Here is a 20743-nt window from a genome sequence, read left to right on the forward strand (position 1 = left end):
GCTGGGAGAGCACCAGGGTCCAAAAGAGGTATGGGGGAGACCATGCCAAGGGTGGGCAGGGTCCCTCTCAGAAGAAAGGGGGGGGTAAGGGCAAACAGGGGGAGTTCTCTAAAGGGCCCCAAACTGATCCCCAGGGTAAGGATTCCCAACCCCCCAGTGAAAAGAAGCCATGGTTGTCCAAAGGGAAGCCAGTGGCAGGTGGTCCCCCACGTAAGTGCTATGCATGTGACCAGGTGGGTCATGTGAGGGGGGACCCCAAATGCCCCAGAAGTACACCGGCACCCACTGGTGCACCGTCCCAGGGTTTGGCCAGTGTAGCGCTTGGGGAGGAGTTGGTTTCAGGTGGGTGGGAACCAGCAGAAATGACCCTTGTCTCACTAGGGGACAGTGAGATGGTCCAGAGAAACCTAGTGCCTGATAACACTAAGAAGTACAGGCAATGGGTGACCATCAATGGACAGAGGGTGGAGGCTCTGAGAGACACAGGAGCCAGTGTGACTACAGTGAGGAGTCACCTGGTGTCTGAAGAGCAGATTGATCCCCGGGTACTTCACCAAGTAGTTGCGGTAGACAACTCTGAGCGCCTCTGCAGAGTGGCGCAGGTTCCCTTTGAATGGGGGGGGTCTCAGGTTCCTGGAAAGTAGCTGTGAGTCCAACCATGCCTGTTGATTGTTTGCTAGGTAACGACCTGGAGGATTCCCCTTGGAAGGAGGTGGAACACAGGTCTCACTTGGAGATGTTGGGTCTGCCTGGGTGGGTATGCGTATCCACCCGGTCTATGGCAGCCAATCAGGGTAGTCAAGAGCCCCTGGAGCCTGAAACAGTGGCCCAGGGGACCGCCAAGAAGAGGAAGGGCAGGGGGCGCGGGAAACCGGCCCCAGAAGTTCCCACGGTCCGGGAGGAGGCAGAGCCTGAGGGTGATGCCCCGGAGCCTACAGGGGAACAGGTGGCTGAACTGGGGGAGGTCCCTGAGCTGTCACAGTGGCAGCAGGAAGGGGGACCCACCAGGGAAGCATTCTGCACAGCGCAGAAGGAGTGCCCTACTCTTGAGGGGCTGCGGCAGCAGGCTGCAGCCCAGGCGGCTGGCGAGGCGCCAGGTACTCACCTGATTTACTGGGAGGATGGCCTCCTGTATAGTGAGCCTAAGGTTCCTGAGCCTGGGTCAGCTCGTATGCTGGTGGTACCCCAGTGCTTCAGGGCCTTCCTACTGGGTTTGGCTCATGATGTGCCTTTGGCAGGACATCTAGGGCAGGACAAGACCTATAAGAGGCTTGTCTCCCACTTTTACTGGCCCTTGATGCACAAGCAGTCAGCTGCTTATTGTAGGTCTTGTCAGACTTGTCAGGCAAGTGGCAAGAGTGGGGGGAAATGCAAAGCTCCCCTCCAACCTTTACCTGTAGTCAGTACTCCCTTTGAAAGGGTAGGAATTGACATTGTGGGGCCTCTGGATCCCAAGACAGCCATGGGCAACAGGTTCATCCTGGTCTTGGTGGACCATGCCACGCGGTACCCAGAAGCCATTCCTCTAAGGACGGTCACTGCCCCCGTGGTGGGACGTGCCTTGATGGGGGTTTTTACCCGCATGGGGTTCCCCAAGGAGGTGGTATCTGATAGAGGTACAAACTTCATATCCACTTATATGAAGTCTCTGTGGAAGGTGTGTGGGGTAACCTACAAGTTCACCACCCCTTACCACCCCCAAAGTAATGGTCTGGTTGAGAGATTCAACCGCACCTTGAAAGGCATGATTCAGGGCCTGTCAGAGCCCTTGAGGCGTAAGTGGGACGTCCTCTTGCCATGCCTTCTGTTCGCTTACAGGGAGGTGCCTCAAAAGGGACTTGGCTTTAGCCCCTTTGAGCTCATCTATGGCCACCCTGTGAGGGGACCGCTCAGTCTGGTGAAGGAGGCTTTGGAGAAAGCTCCTAGTAAACCACCTCAGGATGTATTTAGCTACATGCTGGCACTAAGAAACCAGGCTGCCCGCTTCAGGAGTCTCGCTCAGGAGAACCTGGAAGCAAGCCAGGAGGATATGAAACGGTGGTACGATCAGAATGCCACTCTGGTTGAGTTTCAGCCTGGACAAAAAGTGTGGGTCATGGCACCAGTGGAGCCTAGGGCTCTCCAAGATAAGTGGACTGGGTGGAAAGAAAGAGCGAGGTCACCTATCTGGTAGACTTACAATCCCCCAGGAACCCTTTGAGGGTCCTACATGTCAACCGCCTCAAACCACACTTTGAGCGAACTGAGCTATCCATGCTCCTAGCGACAGATGACGGGGTGGAGGAAGAGAGTGAGCCTCTTCCTGACCTCCTGTCTGCAGGAGAGAAAGATGGGTCTGTGGAGGGAGTGATCCTCTCCCCCTCCCTGACTGAGGAACAGAAGAGGGACTGTCGCCACATGCTGGGACAGTTCGCCTCGCTGTTTTCCCTGATCCCAGGAGTCACACACCTGTGCACACATGATGTGGACACTGGGGACAGTACACCTGTTAAACATAAGGTTTACAGGGTGACTGACAGGGTCAGGGCTTGCATTAAGGAGGAAGTCTCCAAAATGTTAACCCTAGGGGTTATTGAGCGATCCAGCAGTCCTTGGGCCAGCCCAGTGGTCTTGGTCCCAAAGGCTGCTGCTCCTGGTGCCACTCCAGAACTTAGGTTCTGTGTGGACTACCGGGGTCTCAATGCGGTCAGCAAGACTGACGCACACCCCATCCCCCGAGCTGATGAGCTCATTGATCGGTTAGGAGCTTCCAAGTACCTCAGTACGTTTGATTTAACATCTGGGTACTGGCAGATTGCCTTAACTGAGGGGGCAAAGGAGAGGTCAGCATTCTCTACCCCAGATGGGCACTTCCACTTCAATGTGATGCCCTTTGGGATGAAGAACGCCCCTGCCACCTTTCAGAGGTTGGTCAACCAGGTGTTGGCAGGACTGGATGAGTTCAGTGCCGCCTACCTGGATGACATTGCTGTGTTTAGTTCCACATGGGAGGAACACCTGCAACACCTCTGGAGAGTGTTAGAGGCCCTGCAGAAGGCAGGCCTCACTATTAAGGCGAGCAAGTGCCAAATAGGGCAGGGTTCTGTGGTGTACTTAGGACACCAGGTGGGGAGTGGCCAGGTGGCACCCCTACAGCCTAAAATTGATACGATTCTGGCTTGGGAGCCTCCCAAGACCCAGACTGAAGTGAGAGCCTTTTTAGGTCTCACAGGATATTACCGAAGGTTTGTTAAGGGATATGGTACCATTGTTACCCCCTTAACTGAGTTGACTTCCAAGAAGCAACCCAAGAAAGTGATCTGGACAGAGGCTTGCCAGAACGCTTTTGATGCCCTGAAGGCTGCCATGTGCACAGCACCTGTGCTGCAGGCACCTGACTACTCCAAGGAGTTTGTTGTGCAAACAGACGCCTCAGAGCATGGTATTGGAGCAGTACTCTCACAGCTTAATGAAGAGGGCCTAGATCAACCCGTAGCCTTCATTAGCAGGAGGTTACTACCCAAGGAACGTAGGTGGAGTGCCATAGAACGCGAAGCGTTTGCTGTGGTCTGGGCACTGAAGAAGCTAAGACCCTACTTGTTTGGGACTCACTTCCGAGTTCAGACCGACCACAGGCCCCTCAGATGGTTAATGCAGATGAGGGGTGAGAATCCAAAACTGTTGAGGTGGTCCATTTCCCTACAGGGGATGGACTTTACGGTGGAACATCGTCCTGGTACAGAGCACGCCAATGCTGATGGTCTGTCCAGGTTCTTCCGCCTTAGTGATGAGAACTCCCATGAGGTTGGGTAGTTGCTCCCCACTTTTAGCTGGGGGGGACACGTGTTAGACTTTTCATCCTTGGCGTGGTCTCCCTTAACTTTTTGCCTCTGTTCCCCAGGTTGTTGATGTGTGCTGGACTCTGATTTTATTGTGTTTGTTACTCTGGGCACTTTACCACTGCTAACCAGTGCTAAAGTGCAAGTGCTCCTGTTTAAAATGTGTACGTAATTGGTTCTCCATGATTGGCATATTTGTTTTACTGTTAAGCCCCTAGTAAAGTGCACTAGAGGTGCCCAGGGCCTGTAAATCAAATGCTACTAGTGGGCCTGCAGCACTGGTTGTGCCACCCACATAAGTAGCTCTGTAATCATGTCTCAGACCTGCCACTGCAGTGTCTGTGTGTGTATTTTTACACTGTAAATTCGACTTGGCAAGTGTACCCACTTGCCAGGCCTAAACCTTCCCTTTTCTTACATGTAAGGCACCCCTAAGGTAGGCCCTAGGTAGCCCCAAGGGCAGGGTGCAGTGTATGGATAAGGTAGGACATATAGTAATGTGGTTGTTATGTCCTGACAGTGAAATACTGCTAAATTCGTTTTTCACTGTTGCAAGGACTGTCTCTCTCATAGGATAATATGGGGGCTACCTTTAAATATGATTAAAGCGTAGATTCCCCTAGAGGGTAGATGGACATGTGGAGTTTGGGGTCCCTGAACTCACAATTTAAAAATACATCTTTTAGTAAAGTTGATTTTAAGATTGTGCGTTTGAAAATGCCACTTTTAGAAAGTGAGCATTTTCTTGCTTAAACCATTCTGTGACTCTGCCTTGTTTGTGGATTCCCTGTCTGGGTCAGTTTGACAGTTGGGTTGTTTTTCACCTCACACCAGACAGTGACACAAAGGGAGCTGGGGTGTAACCTGCATTTCCTGATTAGCCATCTCTGCTAGGAGGGAGGGGTGGAGTGGTCACTCTCATCTGAAAGGACTGTGCCTGCCTCTAACAATGCCGGCTCCAACCCCCTGGTGTGTGTCTGAGGCCCTGCCTGGGCAAGGCAGGATTTCACAAGTAGGTGTGAGTCCCCTTTGAAGAAAGGTGACTTCAAAGACTAAAATGGGTATAAGAAGGGCACCCAAATCTACAGACTTCAGAAACACTTCTGGAATCAAGAGGAACCTCTGCCTGGAGAAGAGCTGTTAGCTGAGGAGGAAGTGCTGCCCTGCCTGTGACTGTGCTTTGTGGAGCTTTCCTGCAGTGCTGCTTCTGCCAGAGTAAGAGGGCAAAGACTGGACTTTGTGTGCCTTCCATCTTGAGAAGAAATCTCCAAGGGCTTGATCTAGAGCTTGCCTCCTGTTGTTTGAAGTCTCAGGGACAGCAAAGACTTCTCTCTGCCAGCACCTGGAGCCTCTGGAGAGACTCCTACTCTGCCCTGTGGTGCCCATCCAGTTCCTGGGACCCTGAAAGGAGAAGCTGGCAGCCTAAAGACAAGAAAATCCACGCACAGAGCGCCGTGCGGGGAAAAGATCTACGCGAATCCGATCGGCGGCTGAAAAACGACGCGCCGCCAGCTCCGCGGCTGAGAAACGCCGCTCGCAGGAAACGCGACCGAAGAATCGACTCACGGAGCAGGAGAAACGACGCGCAGCATCGCTGACGGAGGCTGGGAGATCGCAAACTGCGCGGCTGGATCGTCAACTCGTCGTGCGGCTGGATTTTTGACTCGAGTACCGCCGTGCGGAGTTATTTTCGACGCACGCCCGCCTGTGCGGGGTTATTTTTGACGCACACCAGGTACATTTTCACTCTAGCAGCGCTAGTGTGTTTTTAAAACTACTTAAAGACTCTTTTTGATTTTTAATTAATAACTTGACTTGTGTATGGTGGGTTTTTGTCGTTTTGGTCTTGTTTTGTTTAGATAAATATTTCCTATTTTTCTAAACCTGTGTTGTGTCATTTTGTAGTGTTTTCATTGAGTTACTGTGTGTGTTGGTACAAATACTTTACGCCTAGCACTCTGAGGTTAAGCCTACTGCTCTGCCAAGCTACCAAGGGGGTAAGCAGGGGTTAGCTGAGGGTGATTCTCTTTTACCCTGACTAGAGTGAGGGTCTTTGCTTGAACAGGGGGTAACCTGACTGTCAACCAAGGACCCCATTTCTAACAATTACTATTTGAGATATGCCATATTTAGAAAGGGGACACTTCTCTGCTCTTCCAGCTCTGTGTGCCTGCAGCCTGTCTCCAATACACATCTGGGGTGGGTGGCAGCTACACTTTGTGCATTCCCTCTAGACAGCCACAAACACAAGATGATTAAGTGTGTCTGAGCACTCATCCGAATTCTGATGGCTTTTCCAAGGCAGAAAGGACAGGTGGGGGCTCACACTTACACCTGAATAGGCAGTGCCGGCCCTATACAAAGGGCCGATTACCTCCTACTGATAATCTGGAGCCAGGCCGGGGAAGAAAGGGCATCTGTTCACTCCAAAGACCCTAAGTCACCCGTGCTTCAAAGGCACAAGTGGGTATAAGTACTGGGTCTCTGACGCCAGCAATTCAGACACTTCCAGACCTATCACTGGACTCTTTCAGAAGAACTGCTGTGATGCACCAAGGACTGTTACTCTACTGGCCTGCTGATCTGAAAGGACTGCTTTTCTGATGTGCTGACCTGCTGCCTGCTGCTCTCTCACCCCGTTGTGGGAGAGCTGGACTTGCAACTGAAGTGATCTCCAAGGGCTTGTTGGCTTGCCTCCTGTTGCTTGAGACTAAAGGATACTAAAGTCTCTACCCCTGCGCCTGATTCATGGAAGGGGACCCAGATACTTTGTAGAGAAATCAACACATCTCCAGTCTGTTTGGAGCAGAACCAGTGCATCAACCCTGTTGCAGGAACAGAACCAGTGCATCACTCTTGGCACCAACGCATCGCCTTGAGAGCCCGACACTCGGATTGTGTATCACCACCGCAGCAAATTGGAGAAAACGGCGCATCCCCTCGACTAGACGTGAAACCCCGTGAATCACATTTGAGAACCAACTAATTGTAGCTCAGAGCTGACGCATCGCCACCACTGTGTGAGGAAGATCAATGCATCACCTCGAATGCGGGTCAGCATTCCTCAACACATCTTTCATCAACTCTCTGCATCTCGCTGTTGCAACCAGGATCACAGTACTCTGTTCACTGGGCCTGCATGGCTCTAGTCCCTGGCCTGCCTGCACTCCATTATGGTCTGCTTGTATGGTTGGCTTTGTCCCAGTCCAGTGTGACCAGGCAACCCCCATTGGCACTTATTGCTTCTAAGTGCTAAAACTCTTTTTATTCTTAAAAAATTCTTATTTGACTTCTGCTCATTGGATATTTGTCATCTTTACCTTGAAATATTTATAAAATTGTAATCTAGTTTTCTAACCTGGTGTGGAGGTTTTTTGTGGTGTTTTCATTGTGTTACTGTAGATATGTATTGCACAAATACTTTACATATTGCCTCTTTAGATAAGCCTGCCTGTTCTGTGAGGGTGAGCACAGGTTATCTCTAAATGTGTATCTAGCTTACTCTGACTAAGTATGGTGGTTTCTGATTGTACAAGTGCATACCCTGACAACCAAAAATCCCAGTTCTAACAGTTCCAAATACCTAAAATGTAAAATGTATCTTTGGAAGGGAAAACTAACTATTAGAATTTTAAACTAAAGAGCAATAGGGGGGATGATCAAAATCATCTTGCTAACAGTATGTCCTGCATTGCAAGTAATGCTGTATGTAGAAGGTGCACCAAGAAAGGACATTTTGCCACAGTTTGCAGAGAGCAAGAGTACCTGCATTTGCAATGCATAAAGGACTATTTTACATTTAAAAAAAACAGGCGATCACCACACGTTTGTCACATTCAATTATTTCATAGCAGTATTTCATACAAAGAAGGATATTTTTGACTGCAGCAGTCATTTTCTGAACATTTTTGTCAATACTCAAATACAAGCTTGACTCTATCACTGTGGTATCACCAGCTTTTTATGGTGCAAATTGTGATAAGCAGACTCCAAGATGATGGCTGTCCTAAAGACTTGTGAGACTAACAGGCCTGTGATTTCATGAAAATGTATTGACCATCTTCCTTTCTGTTCTCCCAGTCTCATTCTTTCTACCTGCCTATCCAGCTCCTTCTCTGTTCTACCTGCCTTCTGACTGTGACTCCTGGTGCTCCTGGTTCTTGCTGTACGCTGTCTTATTTCTAGCATGGCTCCCTACATGTTGCTGCTCACTGGCTCCATCACCTGGTCTCTTCTGCCATCCTTCTCACTACATCACAGGTATCTTGTCGCCTAAATTGCTTCTCCATCTTTGTTGCTTTCATTGTTGGTTTGTGGTGGGTTGGGTGCTACCACTGCTTTTTCCTGGAGCTCCCACTGCTCCCAGCATATATATTAATACCTTCTATTGCAAGCCCTATATTCAGGACCAATATAACATTATCAAAACTATCACCACCACTATTATTTCCACCACCGTCACTACCACTACAAATGCTGGCAAGGCCACCAGTACCAATGCCACCACCAAGAAATCCAACACCATGAGTACCACATCACCTCCAAAATATCCATCACCACAACCAAACTATCAATACCACCAATACCAATACCTCCCTCACAAATTCCACCACCACCAATGCCACCACTAACACCATTACAAATAGCACCACCACAAATTTCATACTGCCATCAATACTACCACCAGCAATACCACAACTACTACTAGCAGTGATTCCACCCACCACTAACACCACCTGACCAACAATACCACACAACTAACAATACCATCATTGCAAATAATAGCACCGCAGCCAATACTACCACCAGTAATATCACAACCATCAGTATCACCAGACTAACCAATTCCACCATCAGTAACTCTTCTTCTACTTATCTTTCTTTGATTATGGAGCTTTATGTTCATTCTCACCCTCTTTCTTCTCCTCCTTGTGTGCCCTCATGGTTTAAATATTTAATTCTACTAGCACTAATCTTTGAAACTTATTACCATCTGTGGTCTTCTCATCATCTATAATGAGTTCATTTTCCACAACTCTTGAAGCCCACCAATTTTATGCGGTAGTACCTGTATTGTTTCCATACCATTAGAAACTGTTTAATTTTTTTATATCACTCTTTTAGTATGATTGCGATCTTAATTTCTTCATTTTCTCGATTGCCTGATCTATGTACAGTAGTTAGGCTTTATGTGCTGTATAAATACATTCTCAGTGAAACAAATGATATCAGTATAAGCGTTCAGCTAGAAATCACACCCCTTTTGTTTTGGCCCTTTGTCAGTTTCTTCTCATTGGACTGCTGGTAATCTTACTGAGATTTGGGAACCAACTAATCAGATTATCATTACATGTGAGGGAGCGTAGCTCTTATACTCAAAATTAACATGAAATGTTTATGAACTAATGCATAATAATGCCGCATAGAAAATGTATTAATGTGTTATTGCTAAACACGCGCTTGAAATGTGCCCACGGGGAGTGGCCACCAATGTATGAGGATTAATGAAACTGACTAATAATAATGAAAATAAGATGTTAAAGTATGATTTTACACTAGTATTAAGAGTTATACTTAAGGATTTGCTAATAAATCATTAGACTTTAGTTAGCATGAGTCGAGGCCTAGCTGCCCGGTTTTCATATTAAATGTGTTTTTCTAACGTGCAGTGTGCTGACTTGCTGAAGGACATGTACTCGTATTTTTCCAAAGCTAAAGGATGAATGTAACCGTAGTAGATCCGTTCTCATAAAATTCGACTTACTAGAAGAAACATTTTTGCTGAATGCAACACTGTAGACTAGTTAAAGGTACAAGGTCGCCTGAACCGGTACAGTCAATGGACCTACTGACTGAAGATGCGAGAGGACCACAAGAGTATGAAATCATACCGGACATTCTGCCCGCTGGAGATGTCAATCATAAGAACCAATAAACTACGTGAGAACTGTTATGGGGTGACAAAATTTGATATTAACACTGTAAACCCATTGGATGAAGATAGAGGGGTGCTAACCCTATCTAATCAGAGATTAGGGGACTGTACAACGGAAAAGGGATAAAAACCTTTGACACGAGGAGCCATTAGGAGATGCCATTGCGAACTTTTGTTATGACCCAGACACTTTGTCACTCTGCATAGAGACTTTGCTGTTTGGTTCTTCAAACCATCCTTGCCTTACCTTGCCCGTTATATACTTTTCCTCCTTCTGAGGGAAGTATCCCTTCTTACCCATCTTGCTGAATTCCCTGGCTGATGGCGAATCAACTGATGTCCAGAGGACGAAGACTGAATCTGTATGCTGACCCAGTACGGAGGGTAACTATATGATGATGAAATTGGAATTGTCTGATTGCTTTTCCTTTCTAGGTACCAACTGCTTTTTTTGACAGAGACCATAGTTAGATGTTTTCCAAATTAGTGTTACCAAATTGTTTTGCATGAAGCCCAACATGCCAATGCTAATTCGAGGTTAGTTAAGGGGTTCACTGAAACGGACGCAAATAGACAAATGACTGGTTCAGTGCTTTGTTGAATAATGTTCTAATGATACTCTGCTAAGGATAACCTATGTTGACGTTAGCTATGTTCTAATATTTGTGATCTTTGCCTTATTGAAATCTTATTCGAGTTGCCATATTATGACAATGCTGATGTGTTTCATGATTTTGACACTAATAAACGTGCTAGTAGAATTGTAATCAATAGGGAATAAACATCACAAAATCGTACTAAACTGGTGTGGTTATTCATGACTGAAAGGTTGTGGTGGTTTCTGAGTCTAATTGATGACGTTATTGACTTGTTGATTGACATCTCGATCAGTTATCTCATCCTAAGGTGTCTTCAATCAGGGTCAAAAGATTCATTGGCCTAAAACGAGTCCCAGAGTGAATAAAATAATTAGATTGGGACGCGTTAGCAGTTCTGGTAGCAGAGGATGGTTACGGCCCTTTGGGGCCCTAGGACGAGGGAGCATTGTTTAAAAGTGTTTTTCAAAATAATGCAAATTGGAGGCATGATGTGTCTCTAAATTCCCCATGACTTTCCCGGAATCTCGGAGCTTGCCTAAGTGAGTTGGGTATGTTCTCAGCGTTTTAGTATGCATGGTGTAGGATTTGCGCTTGCTCACCTTTTGCATATTGCAGGTGATTTGTGAAATTTGTGTGATTTTTATGTCAGGTAATGTTGTTTTAGTAGGAGTGGGTGTACTCCACGGTATGAGAGTAGGGACGTCGGCGAACTTCATGTGAGTGTGGCGCTTTGTGCTCAAAAATTATCCACGTGGTTGTTGGTGATGTACGGACCCGGCGTGGTCCAAGACTCCAGAGTATATTGACAAGTGTAGGAGACACTTGGTTTATGTTGTAATTTGTGCGGTTTAATAGGTCAATCGGGCGTGCTTGACAAGTCGAGTCTGAGTCAAATTGTGTGAGTGAAACCTTCAATGGAGATTTGGCAAGTTCTAAAGTGCACTAGAACAAACCATTGACAAGTCGAGAGTAGGATTTGCGGGTCGAATTCTGCTTGCGAGTGTGGGAGCTGAGAAGGAGAGAGTAGCAGCGAGGCTTCAAGTGAAATCTCTGTTAAGTTCTGAAGCGATTGTGTTACCCTTCCTGTAGTAAACGGGCAAATTTGGGTTTTTGTTGTTAATGGTGCTCGCATTATATTGCATTAGTTTTGTGTGAGGAGGACAAGCCGCAAGACTTTGTCAGCCGCAGTGTGTGTGAGTGTGACATCATTGGAGCCGCGCTGGGATAGGTCAGTTGCTGAGAGGGGTTGCGCACGGATTGGCAGCCGTCCGTGATAGGCAATTGGTTGAGAAGGTAGGCGAAGAGTGTTCTGGGGATTAAAGTCACTTCCTGATTAGATTCTAAACAAAATTAAAGACACAAAAATGAAGTTTTTCAAGGCTCTAAAGTGTGCTTTGAGGGGAGATACATACATTACAGCGAGTGTGGGGGAGCCTACACCGCCTGAGGGTACTCCAGCTTATATCGTAATGGAGGAGAAGGGAGTCGCGCCATGTCTTTGGTTAAAGCAGTGGTGCAAATTGACAGAGAAGGAGGGATGTTTGGCGTTTCCGGAGCACGGAACGTTTAATATAAGAATTCTGGAAAATTTATGATTGATGTTAAGTGTACAAAAAACGCCCACAAGACCAGCTCAGTATGAGGCATTATCGGCCTGGGATTTAATGGCCATAGAACAGAGACATCAGAAATTTATGAGGAGAATGAAAACAGCAGAAAAGACTTTAGCAGAAGCTAAATGGGATAATGAGACCAAGATGTGGAGAAGGGGAATAGTTGACGGAATTAAGATGTTTCCGGCAATAACCCAAGATGATGAGACACAGGGAAAGAAAGCCACTTGTAAGACAGACAAGGGCTCTAGTAAGCCAAAGGAGACTCAGAGGTCTTTGGCAGATGAAGATGATTCAGATGATGATTAGTTTCTTAATCAGTTGTTATATGATCGCCTGCCACAATATGCCATGAATGATAATGTACAGAGCACTAGTGTGGGTTCTGAAGACCCGGCACAAAATAAGGGAATCACAAGTACAGTGCAGACAAGTGATACAGTTTTGATACAGAATGGTGTCAGTGTACCCACTGCCCTAGATACACAGATACAGTTGCAGCCACCACAGATTCAGAGGCTCTATCCTGATGTTCCCGTATTAGAGACAACTACGAGTTTGATGGTGCCGCCTGATCCAGTATACACGAAATCAAAGTTAGTGCAGATTGAGCCAACTCTGCAATTGCTGCCCCAGCCACAGCAACAGGTGGTTCTGAGTTACACTTCTGTTGCAGGACCACAGTCAGTAGCTACAGCACCCATGATGAATCAAGCTATGGGAGTTAATGCTCCACAGGGTTTGGGATTTGGACAGTCACCAGCTGCTATATCATTGCCAATTACTGTTGGACCACCAGTAACGCTGTATGCGCAAGGTAAGCCTGGTGTATGTGACCAGGGAGTAATGGCCCAGGAGGCAATAAGAGGAGGGTCTACCGGAAACTTGCAGGGAATGACACAGGGAGAACAGACAACTGAAAGTTCTAGATCCTTGTTGGACTTTAGTCCGATTGGGGTTCCTTTGGAGACAATGAGGCAAGCAGGGTTGGGAACACTAACCCCACAGGTAATGAGTACAAATACGACACAGACACCAATGATGCAGTCTGGAAATGTCTCGTTGCAAGGCTTAACAGCGCAACAATTGAATGAGTGGTTAGATAAGCTCAACACTCCGCAGACTACTACAGTGACCGCAGAGAGGTCAGAAAGGGAAGAATACCTGAATTTTGTGAGACTGGGTGTAGAAGCCACGGAACTAGTGGAAGGAACAATGGGGTCAACAGATTAGAATCATACACAGAAGCAGAATTGAGGTATCTGTGCCCCAAAATAAATAAGGAATGAGCAAGGTGCATCAGAGGTTGGCAAACCTAGCAGACAAATACGGCATAGACATAGAAAATACTATGCATTTGAAAAGGAGCTATAGGTTAGACTTTGAGCATAAAGATTTTGATCATATGAGATCTACCGGAATGAAGGCACACCTCAAAGAGATACTGCAGGGTGCTCAAATTTGGGGAGCATTAGAGAAATGGGAAGGCAGATGGGCAAAGAAGAGAGATAAAGAGAAAGGTGATGGCCCAGAACCAAAGCAGGCGAAAGCTGCACTAGACACGAGACACGGGGACAATAAAGATGTTACCAATGAGAGAGACAGCTGGAGGGGTTCTAGTCCATGTACCGTGGTCCAGGGGTGACAACCTGTCATTCACAAATGAATATCCCAGGTTGAGGGAGAAGCCGATAGAGTGGTACCAGCAGACGGACAGGTTTGTGAAGCTTGCGAAATGTCTCTGGGAAGACTTGAATACCCTGTTTGAGATTATAGTTCCTGCTGACTTATGGCTTGAGTGCAAGAGAGGTGTGGATTGGCCGACAGAGGAACCAGCAAGGGAGAAGGTTACTGGAACACTGTCTTCTGAAGTGATGAGGTATTATCACAAAGTGATTGAGTTTTTGAAGCAGAAAGTGTCGCCAAAGGTGACTGATTGGCAGAAAATTGATCGAACATCACAGGAGGGCAAAGAGTCAATACACGCTTACTATGAGAGGTTGTTGAAGGCATTCAAACACTACAGTTTCAAAATGTGAGGGGTCCAAAAGTGAGGGGCCATAATCCAAATTTCCAGAATAACCTGGTGCAGATGCAGGGTCTCCAACCCATGCAACAAATGCAAATGCCACGTGTTCAACCAGCACAAATGCAGCAGGCACAACAGCAGATTCCCATGGTACCTAGACAGCAAATGCAGATACCATTAGCTCCAATGGGACAGCAACAGGTGATGCTTCCTCAACAGGTCACAGGTCAAGCAATGAGTCAAAATAACACAGTACAGCAGTTCTCATTGCGTGGCGAGGATGAAATAAACGATGAATGGTTGATGATTGTTCAGATAGTGAGGAGTGCAGGCTTGCAGCGTCCCTAGAAGTAGATCAGAGGAGACCTTATGTAGAAGGAAAGGGGATGGGTCATAAGGTTTCGTTCCTAGTTGATACAGGAGCAACACGCTCTACAGTCAGAAGTGCAGAGGTTCAGAAATTGCCACTTTCGGGGCGTACCATAAGGGTGGTAGGAGTAGCAAATCAGTTCCTGACAAATCCAATTATAGATCCAGTCCAAGTCGAGATTGGTACTTTCCAGGGATTACATAGATTTGTAGTCTGTGACTCAAGTCCCATATCCCTACTGGGAAGAGACTTAGGGGCATATTTATACTCTGTTTGCGCCAGAATTGTGTCTTTTTTTTTGACGCAATTCCGACGCAAAACTAACTCCATATTTATACTTTGGCGTTAGACGCGTCTAGCGCCAAAGTCCATGGAGTTTGCGTCATTTTTTAGCGTGGACACCTACTTTGCGTTAATGATATGCAAGGTAGGCGTTCCCGTCTAAAAAATTTACTACGAGGCATGTGCGCCGTATTTACACTCCCGGTCAAAATTCACGCCCGGGAGTGGGCGTGTAAAAAAAAATGACGTCCAGCCGCTTTTGCGCTGTTTTTTAGCGCCTGGACAAGGCAGGCGTTAAGGGACCTGTGGACTCGGAAGGAGCCCAGAGGTGCCCTCCCCTGCCCCCAGGGACACCCCCTGCCACCCTTGCCCACCCCAGGAGGACACCCAAGGATGGAGGGACCCATTCCAGGGACATTAAGGTAAGTTCAGGTAAGTAATTGTTTTTTTTTTTTGTGGCTTAGGGGGGCCTGATTTGTGCCCCCCTACATGCCACTATGCCCAATGACCATGCCCAGGGGACTACTGTCCCCTGGGCATGGCCATTGGGCAAGGGGGCATGACTCCTGTCTTTGCTAAGACAGGATTCATTTCAATGGGGGTTGGGAGTCGAAAAAAATGGCGCAAATCGGGTTGAGGCGAAAAATTAGCCTCAGCCTGACTTGCCCCATTTTGTGGCGCCCAAGCTCCGTATTCCCCTATGCCGGCGCTGCCTGGTGTACGTCATTTTTTTTCACGCACACCAGGCAGCGCCGGCGGCTAACGCCGGCTAACGTCATTGAATAAATACGGCGCCCGCATGGCGCTTTAGAATGACGTTAGCCGGCGCTAATTATTTTGACGCAAAACTGCGTTAGCGCAGTTTTGCGTCAAAAAGTATAAATATGGCCCCCACTGTGTAAAACAATGTGTTCGATTACCTGTTCCAATGAAGGGATTGAGGTGCAGACAAACAGTGATGATGAAGGGGACAATGGTCAGATCTCAGAGTTAGAGACGGAGACCGCAAATGAAGAGTATCCTTTGATAACCCTATTCCCGATTTTCACAGTGACTGACTTACCAGTCGAATTGCAGGGAACAGTGACAGAAAAGGTGTGGGACTTGAAAGGAAAAGAAGTGGGACTAATAAAAGGAGTAGAACCGGTCAAAGTAGAGGTAAAGCCAAATGCAGTGTTTCCCCAGGTACCGCAGTACCACATGGCACAAGATGTCCTTATACGGGTGACACAGATAATTGCAGACTTTATAAAGCAAGGTGTTCTAAAGGAAGTGATGAGCAGCCCGTGTAATTCACCAATAATGGGTCTGAAAAAGCCTTGTGGGAAAGTTCGAATTGTTCAAGACTTGAGGAAAATAAATGAGATTGTGGTAAAATGTTGCCCCATAGTGCCAAATCCAGCCGTGATCGTGTTTCAGGTTCCGTTGAATGCAGAGTGGTTCACAGTTGTGGACCTGTCTCAAGCATTCTTTTTGGTGCCTCTTCATGAGGACAGCCAATTTCTTTTTAGTTTCAAATTCCTGGACAAGGTTTACAGTTGGTATCGAATTCCTCAAGGGTTTTCTGAATCACCTTCCATCTTCAATCAGATACTGAAGAAGGATTTGGAATCATTAGAACTGCCTTTCAGTTCGACTCTAGTACAGTATATTTATGATTTGTTAATTGCGTCCAGAACAAAAGATGACTGCAGGTATGACACAATTGCCTTACTGAACCATTTGGGAAAGAATGGACATAAAGTGTCCACAAAGAAGCTGCAATACTGTCAGAAAGAGGTGAAGTACTTAGGTCACCTGATTGAGAAAGGGTCGAGAAAAATATCCAAAGAAAGGGTGACAGCCATATTACAGATGAATCCACCGACAACTAAGAGAAATGTTAGGATGTTTTGGGGAATGGTGGGCTACTGTTGTCAGTGGATTCCCAACTGCTCGATTATCTCTAAACCTTTGGTGAGATTGACTGGTAAGGAAATTCAGGATGGCCCGGGTGCCATAACTATGTCCGAGAAAGAGATAAAGGCATTCATGGAACTGAGGGAAAGCATGTGCAGGGTGCCAGTTTAGGTATGCCTGATTACACAAAGCCCTTTGTACTGTTTTGTCATGAACGGGATGCTTATTCTTTGTCTGTCCTGACACAGGTCCATGGAGGTGTAAACCGCCCAGTAGCATATTTTTCAGCTACTTTGGACCCAGTCGCAGCAGCCTTACCGGGTTGTTTGCTTGCAGTTGCAGCAGTTGGTCAAAGCCTCACTCAGTGTGAAGGTATAGTGATGGGACATCCTTTAACAGTAATGGTCCCACATTCCGTTGAAATCCTGTTGACCCGAACCAAGACGCAGCATATGACAAATGCAAGACTTACTAAGTACGAAACAATTATACTGGGGTCACCCAATGTGTCAGTGAAAAGATGTACCGTGTTGAACCCGGCAACTTTACTTCCTATTAAAAATGTAGACATTGATGATGCTGAGGAGGTAGAACATGATTGTCTTGAGGTAACAGATCTGTGCACCAAACCGAGACTTGATATTAAAGATACCCACTGGAAGAAAATGATTACATTATCTACTGAGGGCTGGATATGCCGTAGGTACAATCACTGGTATCTTAGAAGCTTCCTGGCTCGAAAGAGTATACTCTGCTCAGGTGGCTGAATTAATTGCTCTTACTAGAGCATGCCACGCAGCTGAAAACCTGAAAGTCACTATCTTTACTGACAGCAGATACGGATTCGGAATTGTATATGATTTTGGCCAGTTGTGGTCACAGAGGGGTTTCCTGACCTCTTCTGGTTCACCAGTGAAAAATGGTGAGAAAATTAAGGACTTGTTGCATGCGATTCAGTTACCTCTTGAAATTGCCGTGGTGAAATGCAATGCTCATGTTAAGTCACAAGACTTTGTGTCAATGGGAAATGGATATGCAGACCAAGTTGCAAGGTTCTGTGCATTGAACTGTATATCGTTTCAAAACCAATGTGAAATGTTACCTGAAACTGAAAAGGAAACATGCTCAGGGTATGCCTTAAGGCAAATGGTTGACACACTGGATGAGCTAAAATCATTACAGGGACGTGCCAGTAAAGAGGAGAAACGTTCCTGGCAGAGAATACAATGCGTACAGAGATCTGATGACTTATGGGTTTCAGAGGAGGGGAAAATGGTTTTGCCAAACAGTCTTTTGTCACAATTTGCGAGGTTTTACCATGGTCAAGCACATGTTGGGAGAGATGCAATGATCAGGTTATTCAAAATCGATTGTTCAATCCAAATTTCAGACAAGCTGCAGAAGTCATCTGTCACAGGTGCATCATCTGTCAGCAGATGAATGCTGGGAAAGGGACCGTGGTGAATTTGAGCCACGTTGGGAGAGCAGGAGGTCCATTTACCAGAATACAGATGGATTTTATTGAGATGCCTGTGTGTGGAGGTCTGAGATATGTGTTGGTGATTGTGTGCATTTTTAGTCACTGGATTGAAGCTTACCCTACACGTAGGAATGACAGTCTCACAGTAGCAAAGCTGCTGCTTAGGGAGTTAATACCACGTTTCGGGTTTCCGATCTCTTTAGAATCAGATAGGGGAAGACGCTTCGACAATGAGGTGATTAAGCTCTTGTGTGCTGCATTGAACATTGGACAGAAGTTGCATTGTAGCTATCGCCCTGAAGCATCAGGACTAGTGGAGCAGATGAATGGTACCTTGAAGTTGAGAATGGCAAAAATGTGTGCAGCTACCAATTTGAAATGGCCAGATGCATTGCCCTTAGTGCTGATGTCAATGAGAAACACACCCGACAAGAAAACAGGACTGTCTCCTCACGAGATCCTTATGGGCCGAGCAATGAGATTGCCTGCAGTGCCTGCAAATGTTCTTGTGAATATCACAGATGATATGGTGTTGGACTACTGCAAGGGTCTGGCTGACGTGGTCCGCTCTTTCTCTCACCAGGTGGAGGCTACCATATTGCCACCGATAAGTGATCCAGGTCACACCCTGAAAGCCGGTGACTGGGTTGTTGTCAAGAAACACGTGAGGAAGTCGTGTTTGGAGCCACGTTGGAAGGGGCCATATCAAGTAATACTGACAACTACTACTGCTGTGAAATGTGCAGGTCTTCCAAATTGGATACATGCCAGTCACACAAAGAAGGTGACGTGTCCAACTGATGAGGAACTTGAAGAGTCCAAACAACAGCTGCAGAGAAGGAAGTCTCAGGGCCAGAGAGTAATCAAAGGGGAACTGAGACTGAAGGAGAGCTCGCTGAGGACGGCTTAATCACTCAAACAGTAAACAAGATCCAGAGGGGTGACAGTGAGCCTATCTCAGCTGAGGCAACAGGGGAACCGGCACAAGGAGAGGTTCTCCCAGAAGCAGACGGATACAGGTTTGAAGTTGAGCCCATAACTGACCCTGAAGGTGAAGGAGGTGAGGTGGAAGGAGGTCGGAGTGTTCAGACTCCTCCTGAGCCACTTGCAGACCCATCAAGAGAAAACACCATAGAACAAGAGGAGGGCACTGTTCAACGTCCCGAAGGACCGAGCGGAAAGAAAACACTTAAAGGAGATAACTGGACGTAGCCACAAGCTGCAAAGGGGAGAGTGATCCCTAACGAAACAATAGAGGAAGAAGTTGACACAACCAGGAAAGAAAATCTCAGTGAAGTAGAGTTACAGGGTGATCGCAAACTGAAAAGAAAGAGAGTTGCAAACAGAAGATAAGCAGGTCCAAAATGGGCGTATGCAACATCAGCTGAATTCAGAATGGATTTTTGAGCCTGCTACCTCCCCGATGGGGCCCACCAGTAATACTTGGAGGGTTTTGAATTAATCAGTTCACAGAGCTTTTTTCATAAGGATTAGGTACGTAATTAGGTCCTGAAGAATCGCATGAGATCGATTTCAACTCAATATAGCGAGAAACATGTTGACCCCTTGATTGAGTATCACGGTGACGCTATGTACTCTCATTTTTGTACCTTTTTTACTCTGAATCCTAGTAAAACTGTTTATATTTTGTGTTTAGGGAATGTAGACATTATTTTACCATATCCCTATACGTTGTTTTTAACCATGTCAGGGGTTTAAATATCAGAATAAATAGCTTTTTTTACCCCTAGTCATTTTTAACTTTTTCTATACCAATCCTCTTTTTTCACGACTTGACCGGCTTCACATCAACTGTTTAAAGATCTCCGGCAAAGAGCCCCTTTGTGGGGCCCGTCAGGCATTGCAGTGCCGGCCTGACGAGGAGCATAGCCCTATGATGAAGCATGTCACCGGTAGGTGAGTGAGGGCTCTTGCTTCGAGCACATTGCTTCCCCTTCCCCCCCCCCTTTTTTGGAAACCTTGCCCCTAAAACCATAACCCTTGCCTCCATTTTATCCCCCCCCTTTTTTTTCTCGTTTTGGAACTGTGTGTATACTTTGTTTAGTATATTATTGGGAGACATACACACAGGACCAGGAGTTATTCTTTTTTCTCCGAATCTCCCGCTCTGCCCCTCCTTTTTGAATTTGTATATATAGGCCAGAATCTGATCATGACACTTTATTTGTGGGAACGAGTGAATGCAGGCATGTGTTTTTGTTTCAGAGTAAATGGACCTTCATGTTAAATGGACAGGATCCAGCGATCCCTGGGATCTAGTACATATGTGGACTTAATGCTTATTACCGTCTTCCAAAGGGATGGTATGGGATATGTTATTTGGGAATAGTTTTCCCAAAGATCTACCAAATTGATGACTTAAAGCAACTTCCCAAAATGTCTGAATTACATCATGCTAGACAAAAGAGAGAGACAGCGGCTGCTGTCGTAGGTGACATATTTGGAGCCATAATTCCTTCAGTGGGGGTTATCTTAAACTCCATAAAGATTCAAAAGTTGTATACTATTGTGGATAACATGCTGACAAACTTCACAGGGGCTATACTCCTGATGGACACTGAACTTGCTGCGGAGAGGGCTATGACTCTTCAAAATCGGCTTGCTTTAGACATTCTTTTAGCGAAGAGTGGCGGAGTCTGTAAGATGCTTAATGAGCGCCACTGTTGTGCATTTATTCCAGACAATAGTAATACGATT

Source organism: Pleurodeles waltl, chromosome 8, assembly GCF_031143425.1.
Source record: "Pleurodeles waltl isolate 20211129_DDA chromosome 8, aPleWal1.hap1.20221129, whole genome shotgun sequence".
NCBI lineage: Eukaryota > Metazoa > Chordata > Amphibia > Caudata > Salamandridae > Pleurodeles > Pleurodeles waltl.